Source organism: Perognathus longimembris, chromosome 3 (assembly GCF_023159225.1).
Source record: "Perognathus longimembris pacificus isolate PPM17 chromosome 3, ASM2315922v1, whole genome shotgun sequence".
Taxonomy (NCBI): domain Eukaryota; kingdom Metazoa; phylum Chordata; class Mammalia; order Rodentia; family Heteromyidae; genus Perognathus; species Perognathus longimembris.
The window spans coordinates 52,579,980-52,594,037 of record NC_063163.1 but is presented as its reverse complement, the minus strand read 5'-3'; the positions used below and the strand labels follow the sequence as shown (position 1 = coordinate 52,594,037).

Sequence of the window (14,058 nt, the reverse complement as noted above, 5' to 3'; positions counted from 1 at the left end):
AACAGGTAGAAATAGCTGAAGTACCCATCAATAGATGAAAGATAAACAAAATGAGGCATATGCATACAGCGGATGTCATTTAATCTTAAAAAGGATGGAAACAAGCTGCAAATGTGGCTTAGTGGTAGAGTGCTTACCTAGCATGCATGAAGCCCTGGGTTTGATTCCTCAGCACTGCATAAAAAGCAAAGCCAGAAGTTAAGTTGTGGTAGAGTGCTAGCCTTGAGCAAAAAGAAGCCAGGGAAAGTGCTCAGGCCCTGCATTCAAGCTCCAGGACTGGCCAAAAAAAAAGAAAAGAAAAGTAAAGAAAAGAAAAAAGGTTGGAAACTCTAAACTGTGAGACATTGTGTTATGTGAAACAAACCCAACATAGAGTATAAAAATTGCATAATTTCACTCATATGAAATACTTTAAGTAGTGTAATTCATATAGATGGAAAGTAGGTCAGGAGGAGATGGAGAATCAAGGTTTAGTGAATTCAAGTTTCACTGTGGGATGAAACAAAATTCTGGAGATTCATGGTAATAACTGTTACATAATAGCCTGAATATATTTAATGCCACTGAAGTGTGTACTTAAATTAGTTAGGATGGACCCTTTATGTTATTTACATTTTACTACAGTTAAAAAATTGACTTCTGGAGCGTGTGTATGTGTGTGTGTGTGTGTGTGTGTGTGTGTGTGTGTGTGTTTAGTTTTGTAACAAAGCCTTACAGACAGGTGCAAACAGTAAATTCTCTTTTGCAATCCAGAATTCATTGTTGAATATGAGATTTTGGTACATGTAAGAAGGAATATGATTCCTGCAACAGTTGGCAATGTGGGGGTTAACTCACACAGTTTAACTCTATGAATAATGTAATAATGTTGATGTAAAAGCTAAAAAAATAACTTCTGCTCATATTCAGCTTACAATTTACTGGAGAGATGTGTATGAAACTATTATCTGAACATCAAGGTAAATAGGACAATAACAAGGTGGTACAAATTAAATAATGTAATGTTCAGAGAATGCTAAGATAATATTCTATTGTACAATAACATTTTTATAGAATATTTAGTGGTTGGAGTTTACATTTGGAAGATTAACCTTTGGAAGAAATGGTAGAGAAAGCACATTACCAAAAAAGAAAAAAGAAAAGAAAAAGAAAAAATGACCAGCACAAAGCATGGAAATGAGAATACTGGATGTGATTTTTGAACTGATGCCTCACAGGTAGGTTAAAACATCGGATACTGCTTTTCACATTTTAGATTTGGGGATCTTGCAGAAACATGGGTGCTGGTTTGATAGGACTAATGTAGAGTCTAGTATTCTTCATTTCCAGTAGTGTGGCTCCCTCTCAACACTGTTTACCTCTTGTTTGCCAAGAAGTGGAGGAAGGGCAGAGGAGGAGAGGGAGAGAGGGAGGGAGGGGAAGAGAGAGAGAGAGAGAGAGAGAGAGAGAGAGGGATTGCTTTAATAGCAAAGCCCCTCCACCAAACCATTTAGGTTTATGACTCTAACCACCTCCCAAAGGTCTCACCTCTGAACACTGCTGCATTGGAGACCAATCCTTTAACATATGAACCTTTGGGTTCATATATACCCAAATCATGGGTATGCATGAAAACAAGTTTTGCCTAAGCTAGTCCATGCTTCTGCCTGTTCTTCTTTTACAATTATTAATGGTCTCCTTTTCACATGAAAATGTCCCAGTTTGGGCTGTAAGTTCATCCATCCATTCATTCAACATATACCAAATATTAACTATGTGCCACGTACACTTATGTGCTGTAGATATGTAAGTCTGAGTGAAAACGACAGCAACAAAATTTCTTGTCTTCATGTTGTATGTGGTCTAGAGGATACATGCACATCCCAGAAGTAGGGGTGGAGAAGAAGATAGAAAAGGAATACATTGGAGTGCCACAGCCCATGTTAAACACAGATTCAAGAATGAAGGATCATTGAAGGATTTGAAAGGGACCTAAATATAGGCCAGGATGTAAGTCTGGGTCTTCATGGAGAGAGGAAGCCTTTAAGAGTGGGTGGGAGCCCTCTCTTGACAGCAAACCCAAGAAGAAGGCCTTGTACAATGCTTATACTTAGGGCAAAGGCTGAGTCCATAGGCCTAAGGAGGAATAGCACCAAGGCCTGCTATATACTGAAAGCCAAGGAAACAGGAATTTCCCAGACTCCTCCAGTTAACAATATCAAGTACTGCCAAGATTCTAGGAGGCCGATGGGCTAGAAGTAAGCTTTGAGTATGATTTTCCTGGAGTTACACAGTATTTTTCATTATGATAAAAACTTGAGACTCTTAAGATGAGACTTGAGACTCGTAACTTATTCTTAGAAGATAATTTGCTGTCATGATTTATACATTTTTCATTAGCATTTTTTTTTGCTGTTACCATGATTGTTTTGCTTGTTTATTGTTTGTTGGTCTAATATTTGAACAACACCTTCAGCTTGGCTTTTTGCTGATTATTTTGGAGATGGAGTCCAGCACACTTTTCTGCCTGGGCTGACTTCTCTATCCTCCATATCATAGCCTCCTGAGTAGCTAGGGTTATAGCTATGAGCCATTTGTATCTGGCACTTATTGTCAGTTTTTAAAAATTGTTAATAAATACCACTTTATAGTGGCTGTTTCTGAAGTCATGAAACAAAGCAAAGCTGTAACCATCTTTTTCCATCAGTAACCAGTGCCTAGTTTTTCTTAAAAGATTATGCTAAGAATGGATTGAAAATTATACCTGTGTACTTGAAAAATCAGAAGTAGCAAACAAGAGCCAAGTTCTAGGGAAAAGACTTAATTTTACTCTATATCCTCTTTTGCTTATGTAGGGAAATATGGAGAAAAATTGATGATGGTAGAAATGAGTTTAGATGGGTGTGAATTTAGTATTTCATGACATAGAGTTAAAAGTACCAGACTTTTCCTGGAAGGTAAAAGCTCATTTATTCAGAATAGTCAGTACTAAGACTGTCATTTAATTCTAGCAGATTTTGCACGATGACAGAATCTTGGCAGAAAATATAAAGCCCTTCCAACACCCTTCTGCTTACCTTGCACACACCATTTACGGAGGGTGGAAAGCATTCCACTCACAATAATTTCAGGGAAGATTTTTACAACATATGGTTAATCCATAAAAACCCTCACAGAGACAAAGATGATATGATGACCTGTGGTTATGATGTACTTCTGTTTTGTTTTTCCTTGTCCTAAATGCAGAGACTGGAGGTAAAATGAGTTTCTTTTTTTCTGTTTTTAATCTAAAAGAAAAATATAGAAATTTAATGAATGGGTAAATAGTAATGACCTATCTAAAACCCAAAAGAGAGAAATTCTATCATGATAGTCATTTGCAATAGCCTGTGAAATTCTGATATGAATGTTTGATACTATTTTAGTAGTTGGATGGCTGCTTTTAGAGCAGTGGACAATGCAGGTGTTGGCTGTGGTTTGTGGAATGAATAACAAGGCAATTTATCTCAATAGACAGAAGCTAGATTCTGGAATTAGGTTCTTGTGATGGAGTCTCCAGACTTGCCTTGACTATCATATTCGTAATTCATGAGTTAAGTTAGCCAGCAGTGTGTGCAGGAAAGTGGACTGTTTAAATTAACATTGGTAAAACAAGAGAATGACATTTGGGTTCCTTCATATTCTAGCTCGAACCAACAGACTCACCTCCCATAACCTGAGAGTTCATCACCTAAATTGTGCTATATGTCCGTCGCTTCTGCTGCTCTCCTACAACCTCTCTTCCTACTTTGCCTGCTTCACCTGTTAAGGCCCATTTCATGCTTCTCCTACTTTATTAAGACTTTTATTTTGGACTGTAGTTTTTTCTTTGAGGATTTAGGAAGATAGGATTTAATTGTTTAATCATAGAGAAGATATGAAAAGGATGCCATTATACTTAAATTGTTGAGGCCTGGCATTGTAGCATATGCCTGCAATCCGAGCTGCTTAGGAATAAAAGATGAAGAGATCAGAGGCTCCACTCCAGCCTAGGCAAAAAGTGAAATTCCTATCTCAAGCAAAAACAACCTGGGCCACAGTACCCATCATCCCAGCTATGCAGAAGGCATAAATAGGAAGATTGTAGTCCAAGCCAGCCCTGACAAAACAACAAACAAAAAAACAAAAACAAAAAAACTAAAGATGTGGCTCAACTGGCAGAGTGCCTGTCTAACAAATGCAAAGGCTCTAAGTTCAAACCTTGCTAACACACAAACAAGTCATATTGGTATAGGAATAGAAATAAATACAGATAGGATTTTATCTTCCTAACAGCTCTCTCTCTCTCTCTCTCTCTCTCTTTCTCTCTCTCTCTCTCTCTCTCTCTATATATATATTAGATTTAATGATTTGCATGGAATCATACTGATGAGCAACTAGGATTCAATTTGACATTTTGATCCCAGAATTTGTGCATTCAGTTAGCCACTTTGCTATGACAATCTTTACAAGCAGAGAGACAAGCAAGGCAGGAATGGAGTGAGGCTTATTCCATTAAATCTGAACACCACTTATTGGGTGTCAGATTCTATTCTTAGAGCTAATGATGAAAAATGGATATGATAAAATCCTGTACTGAGGGACAGTGTTGTCAGACATGATTCATAAAAACACATAGTTTGAATACTCTATGGTAAGTGCAACAACAGAAAAATGCAATGCAAAGAAATGGAGCTCTTTATCAGATAGATTTTTTTAATAGTTTGGTTTGTTTTATTTAAAAACTTAAAGAATGTTCCTATCACCATCACCCACAATTCAAGTTTAAACAATCAGCATAGACATTTTTTGTGTGTGTAAGTATGTTCTATTAGGTAAGACTATACACAAACAACAGAACTGTCTCTGCCCTGCCCTGAAGCAAGAAATTCAGTCCAAGAGAGGAGGCAGGAAAGGGTCAGGCAGGCAGATAAGTGAGAGTGTAATGATGTAAGCTGAAGGAATTCATTTCCAAAGAGACATATTTGAACTAGATCTTGAAAATCAAACATGGATAGGCCATTGACAAGCCCAACTGAGGCCAGGGGAGAAGAGGGTGAAGAGTAGGGCTCAGCACTTTCCAACAGAAGGCATACATACAGGTTCAGCTTGGTAGAAGGGGGTTGTGTTCAGAGAAAGGAAGAAGTGTAACATGATCTGAGCATAAAGTACAGGGCAAAAGTGAACAAAGTCGAGAACAGAAGTGACTGGGCCCACATAGGCACCAGCCTTTTATTCGTGGCTCAGGATGGCAAACATGATTGCAAAGGCAATGAAATGGCAACATACTCTTGACCCTAAAAGTAGCACTGTGTTTTTATTCTTCTTTTCTAATTTCACATGTTCTTTGATGAAATAGGTTTGGGAGATGTAGGATATTTTATTACCTTACCAGAGTCTTGCTATTATACCAAACAACAACAACAACAGAAAGGTAAATGTTTTGGACCAGTCAGACAGTATAGAAACCTCTTTATCTTTGTTAAATCCATGTTTTTGCTAAAACCTGTCTCATAATTGTCCTTGGTTAATGTCTAATAAGGGTGTAATTTATGTACTGCTGTACAGATATGTATTCTTATTTAGAAAAACATTCAGAAGACAATTTTAGAATTTTAGAAAGAATAATTCTTTGATAAAATGATCATGGTCTCCTACATCAAAAATGTTTTCAGCACTTTTTTCCAGAACATAAAAATGTATTTCTTTTCACAAAGACCCCATGAGCATGTCTGAGAAGAAGCAAGCTTGACCACTATGCCATCAGTGTTGTCATTCCCCCACCATCTCCTTCCTTCCTCCAAACGCTGAGTCAGCCCTAAGACAGAATACAACATACTTGGGTTCCTTGTGGATGTCTGCTTAACACTGAAATGTATTTCTATACACTGTATCTCATAATAATAAAGTCAACCTACTATCCCATAAATTTTCATCGCTCTTTCTTCTAAAGCTTAGCTTTTAAGCTTCCCATAGTGAGAACTGGACTTCATATGACAAATGAAAGGATGGCCTTAATCACGACTGCTCCAAAGCTGCTGATCTTTCCACTACAATCACATAGACAGGAGGATCATGTCTGTGCTCTGTAGGTGTAGCTGCAGCATGGCAGAATGTGCAGCAATGTACTATGGGAAAGAATGTGCTTACTGGACTGGAATCATCACCAAGTGCTGTGTTCCCTTGAGCAACTTCAGGTTATTTGCTTTGTATTTTAATTTCTTCTGAGAAAGTTGTGTTTTAAGTTAATAACAATGTAAATATAACATTTTAGCTATGCTCCTGATGTCCCAGGGAACAGTGTCATTTCCTGTTCCCTTATTACAGTCTCCTATACACCCCTGTTCCCCACCCAGGCAAACCTAGTCCTCCACCAGTCCTCTACTGAAATGTCACTTCTGCCATCCCTGTTGGATGGAGTGGGGTGGACTTCTATTGTCAACTCTCAGACTACTATGTATCTTTTTCAATTTAACATTTGCTATTTGCTGTTTAAATTTATTGATGTTATTATTCGTTGGCTATTGTTCCTTTTGGTGTACTATGAGTTCTGTGAGAGCAGGGATTCAGTTTCTGTTCAGTATTGTATTGCAGAATTATTAAGTAAACACGGGTTTTAAAATGCTGAAAGTTTACATAGTGTAAATGAAAATTGAATACTTCATAAATTGTGTATGTAATCTATCTCATTTCAAGAGTTTACGCTATTTTAGATTTGAAATGATGGGGAAATGTTGTTCTACTGCTGTAGCAATTCCATTGCTAGCTATATAAATGTTAGCTGTTACTAATGATAAGTGAGTGACCTACATTTACATGCCTTTAGTTTCAGTTCATAATGACTAGATTTCAGGCACCTCTCTCTCTCTCTCTCTCTCTCTCTCTCTCTCTCTCTCTCTCTCTCTGTAATATAATTATTCAAATTGGCACTAATAGGCCTCAAATACTTTTAACCTCATGTTTCCTATCCCTATACCTATTCCTTAATCTGTTCCATAAATTACTCAGTTTCTTTTTTGTTTTTGTAGAGCTATCAAATGTCTTTTAATTTATCAATTTGTTCATGGCATTGAATAATTAAACTAAAGTTAGTTCAGGGCTGGTATGGGCTAGTGGATGAAATCTAGTCAAATCTTTCATTGCAAGTTAAAAAACATCTAGGAAGTCAAACTTTCAAAGCATACACACACATTATCCTATAATGCCAGGTTTCTATTATTTCTCTTTGGCTGTCTCATGGGCTTTGGATGGGGTTGAGCTTGCCTTGGAATGCCACACATGGAGAATAGTTTAGTCAGGAGTTTGCAGCAGCAGTGGAAATGGCACACTAACAACAAAGTGCTGACTTGAAGAGTGTCTTACATGAAAAATAAGGACACCTTCTTTCCAGCCATTGCCTTGTTTGATTTACTTGGTACCACTGTCCTCTGAGAACTTGTTTTTTTACCAGAAAATTTCTTCCATGTTGGGTGGGTGGTTACACAGAATAAATGTACATAGCAGGTAATTTGTTCAAGGGTACAACATTTGATGTCCAATTTCATGATCAATGAAGTCAATACAGTGCTTGATTCAAGCTTTGACTATATAGTCATCTGGGAGAGACATTAACCCTAGTAGAGAAGCTCGTTGGCTGGCTCCAACCCTAAGCATCAATGATAAAGGTCTGAGCATGACTTCTTGCACAATAAGGGAATAATGAGGGTAATGGACTGTATCAAGGTACAAGTGACTCCCATGAGGAGCTAAAACGGTACAGAGAAGAGAAAGAGACTAAAGAAGCAATGCACTAATAGAACCTTCTTCCAAAAACCTTCTTGGTTCCATTATTGATCCTCAACTACCCAAATGCTTTAGAATCCCTGGAGTTATACATTTAAAAAATGAGAAAGATACAAATATTGCATGTATCCACAGAGTAGCAAAGTAGTAAAATCTTGGAAGAGAAAAAGGCCAATCTACCCATTTGGTACTGCATTAGTTATTTTCTATTGTTGTAGCAAAGTAGTTAGCTCACAATTCTGGAGGTCTAAAAGCATGGTGCCAACATCTGCTTGTTTCTGGCAAGAGCATACTTATCTACATTATATGATGATAGTGGCAACATGGGGTAGAGTATGTGAGATGGAGCGATCACTTGGTGAGAAAGGAAGCCAGAGAGCAGGGACCAATCATTTGCTCATAACATCAACCCACTCTCATAAGAACTAGCTGGGGTCCCACTAATGTCTTCTAAGGGTAATGACCTCTGGTGACATAATACCTCCCTAGTCTCCTTCTCTTAAAATTTCTACTGCCACAACATCACCATACCAAAGACCAATACATGGACTTCTAGAGGACAAATTAAATCTGAACCATAACATTGCACTTGTTGTGAGCTGTGAGTACAACAGCCAAATCCCTCAGAAGATGAATAACAGAAGCCACAGAAAATTGGTCACTGTAAAAAATATTCACCTGAAATGATCAACACAGACTCAATCAGAGTTTTCACCTGGTTAATAACAGCATAAAGGGAGAAGTAGAAAGGGGAAATAGAGATCATTTAAAATGCCTATTTTATGGTAAATGTCTACTGAGTCACAAAAATGCAATTATTTCCTTGCTTGCATTGGTTCAATCATCCATCATTTCATTACTTATTCATTTGGTATCAGTTGAATTCCACTGTGATCAAGCAGAAAGCAGCTTCTGTCTCTTTCTCTGCGGCTTGCCCTCAAACTTTCCCAGTGAACCATTTCTCCTTCACTGAACAGAACCTGAAGTTCCATGGTTGTGCAGTGCACACAGCTCATTAACAATCATCTGGCCATGTATAGTCCTAAAAATAACCTCATTTTCATAATTGAAACACACATCCCACCATAATTATGAGTGGCTTCTCATTTGTTCCTTGATTGAAGCTTTTCTGCTTTTCAGCCTTGTTCTTCAGCTTTTTTTTTTTGGGCAGGGGGGCTCCCAGCCATCCTACTCACCTCAGACCTTTCTGGCTCCCTTGCGGGGGTGGGGGAGTGATCACAGTGGGTAGAGAGTGGCCTGAGGACAGGGAAAGGAAAAGCCTCAGTTTCTTGTCTAGTTGAGGAATTCCAGGTTGAGATCTTCTGGGTATGACATATTCTCATGCTGAATCTTTTGTGATGAGAGCCCTGAGGGCCAATCCCACTGAGGACCCCTACAATCAGGTCCCCTACAGTTAGCCAGAGGACCTCTGTGGGGTCCATGTGCAGCCCAGGACCACCAGACCTGTGCTCCATGTCCCCAGGAGAAGAGGTTCCCTTCTCATTTCCCCTTTATTTATTCAATGGAGGCAGACTAAGACACAGTCTTTTGTTTTTCTGTCCCCAGAAAGCAATTAGGCACCAATATTTTCTCCAAAGTCAGGAATACAAGCCAAGTTCTCTGGTCCTCTCATGGAACTGGAGTCCTAGAGGTCAATGTACTTCATTGTGAAATAAGAAGTACAGCATGTTGACCACAGATCTGCCCTCCTTATTCTTCTACTTCAATGCTTTTTAACCTGAGATGTGGTGATGAGGAAAGCACATAGGATTTTCACTACCTTCTGTGCCAATTGTATAGGCTTCTGGGATTATGGTTTGGAATTGGAGCTCAGGTGGGGGATCTTGGCACCAGATCTCTTTACCTCAACAAGGGGGAATCTCAGCTAAAACTGACTGGAGTATTTGGGCTTTGTCGTGATGCTACAGTTAAGAGAAGCACCTATTTAGTGCCCTTTGCATGCCAAGTATTGCCTGAATAAAAAATATGTAGAGGCTAGTGTTTAGGAGGTTGCACTTTCTTTCCCTCTGGCTCTGTGTTCCAGTGATCTTTGCACACACTAGTATGACTAGTATGCCTTGGGCTATGAGGGTGACAAGGGGAAAGAGCAGTAAGTGTTTAATGGTACCGAAAATCTGGTGCAGATTGTAACATAGAGTTTTACATACTCACCCCTGGGGTCAGCAAAATTAAGAGGTGATCAAAGCCAAGGATTGAAAGCCAGGGTCCAAGAAACCACAAAGGAAATGTGAACGCTTGCTGACTAGCAGGATCTAGAAATAAAGATCAAGGCTGGATCACAAGAACTCACGGGAAATAGAGTACCAAAAAAAAAAAATAGCCATCTTTATAGTAAATGAGCAGAAGTGAGGAGTCATTGCCCAGAAGTGGCCTGGCTTGTGGCTTGCCTTTCCCTTCAGAGGTCTGGTATCTGTGTGGCTTGGCATTGAAGTCACAGGTCAGTTATAACCATGGCTGCATTCTGCAGAAGATGCACTGAGTTTGGAAGAGCTCTTTGCTATGTAGTATTGTTTTAACCCCATAGAGCTAGGGCACACACTGAGCTCCCACAATGAGCAAAGAAGATCCAAAGGCTCTAGTCCTACCTGGTGAGATTTCTTCTTTTCTCTTGGGTTAAATTTACTTACATTCCACCATGTCTTTAGACATGTTTTCTACAGCTTTACTGCTATGTCTGTTTCCTTTGGCCTTTTTCAGGCCTTGGAAGTTAGCAACAATGTGCTGCCCTGCATTGTTAATTCCCCTTTGTGGCCACACCCTGTGGTGGTTGCCAAAGCATGTGGATCTGAAATAACCTTTTTGAGTCTTTGCCCTGCAGCCTGGCAGCTGCTCTGGGACTAGCAGGCTGAGATCTGCCCTTGACTTGGAGATCAGTGTGAATGCCAGTAGCCCAGTGGCAGATGTCAAGAAAGTGCCTGTGTTGCTGCAGGAGCCAATGGGACTTTAGTGTCCCAGCTCTCTCTTTGCCTCTGCACTTTTACCCCACCAGTGCTTTGGTTAGTGGACCTCCTAAGATAATACCCAATATGTTGGACATATGTAACTGGCACATAAAAAACAATGCACCTATTGATTAAGTTTGTTTGGTGAGGAAAGAGCTCCTTGCTCCCCTCTTAATAAAGTGTGAAGGTAGACAAACTGGGATACGGGGATGGTGATTTTTTTTGCCAAAGGGAGCAAGGAGCTGGATTGAGCCAATGTGTTTTGTATCCTTTCCAGCACCTACCATCTCCCTGTAAGGTTATAATAAAATTAATAACATAGATCTGAAAATATTTTCCTCTTCATCATAAATGTCAGACAACAACAACAAAAGAAAACATTCAATGAGCTCGCTTGAGAAATAAGTTGTCTGAGAGTCCAGTTGTATGCTCACATCAAGTTATTTATAGATGCATAACTAAAATACAAAAGTTTACTACTATTAAATTTCTGTTATATGACAATATAGTATAATAACCATACCAATTACAACAAAAATCAATTTGTGATATTAATTTCTGTAGTAATTTAATTTTATTTTAATCTATTATAAGCAGGTATAAGATAATCTGCTTTTGATACTTAGAAAGGAAGATGTTCTATAAGTTTGATCACAGTATCTTTATAAGATATTTAAAGGGCATTGCTGAGGGCATTATTATTTCCCAGTCTTATTTTAAAAGCATTAAAGAAACAGAAACAAAGAGTGTCACTCCTTTCTTTTATATAAAGAGTGTGTCACCTTTCTTCAATAAAAGATATGGAGGTCATTCAGCAGCAAATATTTCACACTACAAATGGATCTTGTGAAATCTAGAGCACAAGGAAAGATGTTAGGGTCTGGAAAAGTCAAAACACTCAGAAAAGTTAACAAATGTCCTAAGTATTTCCATTATGAACAAGTAGTATGCAGGCTATTATTAACAAATAAGAGACATTTTCCCTGCCATTGATAATTTTATGAAGACTAGAATTGAATTTAAATTGATTCCTCAAATTGAAACCAAAACACATTTCCTGGCTTTGGTCTGGGGTTAATTTTCCCAGCATTATCATGAGAGAGAAAAGCAGTGCCAAAAGCTATAAGATAAATTTATTATCAACCCTATATTTCAGTCAAGTCCTATGTATCAAGGCCTTTGTCCACATGATTTCATTTGACAGAAAAAGTTGGGATTCCAACGACAATAGTGATATTGCTTTTTGCAGAATGAGCCTCTTTCTACTTGAAAATGAAAGCAGGTACTTGTATTTTCAACCCATTTTTAATATTGGTTGCAAGGCAGAAAGAAGACCACAATGGTGGACGAATGCAAATCTCTCAGGGTTGTTGGAAATAGGGCTCAGAGCACATCCTCAGAGCACACATCATCAAGTGTGAGAACAGTTGTTCCTGGTGCAGGAAGATGGGAACTTCCATTCTAGCCCATGCAGAGAATAATCATGTTTTGTTCTGGTGGTGCTGGTAAGTAGGAAGCCCATCCACTACTAAACTGCAAGGGTTCTTTTTCATTGTGAATACCAACCAGGTCATAACATTAAACAACTTTAGGCACATTATTGAGTATCTTCTTCCATCTTTGAATATTTGCCTCTAGTATCTTCAGGCACTGTTTTATAAACTAACTCCTGTTTCTACGTTTTCTTTTCAAGGTATTGATTTTGTCAGAAAGCATTTGAATTCTCCTAACCACCATGCAGGTTACTTTGTTAAGTGTTACAGATGTGTGCCACAGACAATTTCCCATTTTCAGTGGCTAGAAAACAACAGTCAGGGTAGTGCTCAAAATATTACAAGAAATCCTGATCAACTATTAAGAAAATTCTCTATCTTTGGCATTGAAATAATGGCTATATTTTAGGAAATGGGACAGAATCTAGATATGTGTATGTTGTTATTATGTGATCTATGTTACAAAATAAAAAAGCAAGGCAATCAATATAATTAACAAATGCCCAGTTGGGAACAGTAATCTCAGCTACTAAGGGGGCTGAGATCTAGGTATCTGGGCTTAAAACTGGCTTGGGAAGAAATGTCTGTAAGACACTTATCTACAGTTATCCAGCAAAAAGCCAGAAGTTGGAGTGTGGTTCAAGTGGTAGAGCACCAGATTTGAGTGGAAAAAAGCCAGGCAAGAGCACAAGGCCCTGAATTCAAGTCCCAGTACCGGAACAAAATGTCACAATGCACCATTAACAAAATAAAACCACAACTGTAAATCCTTCTAAATAAGCAGGTCAGATGTCCTGGGTTTTGTTTTTCAGCAGTCACTGTATTTGCCAAAATCATGGCTGATTGAAATGTGTGGAATTTATTTTAAATTCAAATTCCAGAGGTTTTATTTTGTAAGCCAGAGAATTACTATAAATCAGCATTGCCAGATCAATATTACTTCAGCAAGAAAAATATGTAGTGTTCATGAAAGATTGATCTACAGATGCAACACAGTGTATATTGATTAACACATAATTTGGAAACATTTCTTAAACATCTAGCTACATTTAGGAAGCTTAGTTCAAGTATGATAGAGCCAGTCACAAATGTCCCTTAGCTGGATTCATAGTTATGAAACAGAGTCTGGTAAAAATGCCTTAGGACAGCTCAGCATATCAGCAGAGAAGCAGAGGTTAAATATTGTCAGCTTTGAGTCAGTATGATGCTGCTATTTGGAAATGGGATGCAAGTTCTAGATACTTCTCAATAGGATGTTGTCTCCAGAGCTTACTCTTATCTTCAGAGGGGGCTCCGTCTATCTGCCAGATGTGTGACTCCTGTTGGTACGATACCACAGAAGAATCCTGAGTACTCAGAATTCTCTGGGAAGAAGAATCAGCTGTCAAATGAACACCTTCTGAAAAGCCCTCATCACAAAATGCCTTAGAATATATTATTACTGTTGGTGCTAGAGGACAAAAATTTTCAGGGACAGGACAATTCTTGTTGTAATAATGATCAGTAAGCCTAGTTAACTTGGATCATTCCTCAACTTTTTTGTTTTGCAGGTGGGGAATTAGATATGAGTTACTGGTGGTCATGTAAAGATCCGCTGAGGTTAGGAGTCTAGCTCACATTTACTAGTAAGAAATTCAAATTTAAGGTACTTTCTTTCATGCCAAATATTTTACAGAATGAAGAACTCTGTCTTTTTTAGGTGGCAAGGATTTTGTGTTCATGTTCATTTGGTCAATGCATACTTGGTCTAAAGGTATGGAATGAATGTAGTCATAGAGTTTTGCATTTATTTAACCACATCTCCATTATAATTTCCTAAGCAA

General features: G+C 38.4%; 1 non-coding gene across 1 annotated transcript; it reads left to right on the top strand.

The window, feature by feature from the left end:
- The first annotated feature begins 671 nt into the window (after positions 1–671).
- Positions 672–800, top strand: LOC125349798. The gene has a single exon (XR_007210603.1). It is a non-coding gene; the product is annotated as a small nucleolar RNA SNORA40 (small nucleolar RNA).
- Positions 801–14,058: the final 13,258 nt, after the last annotated feature.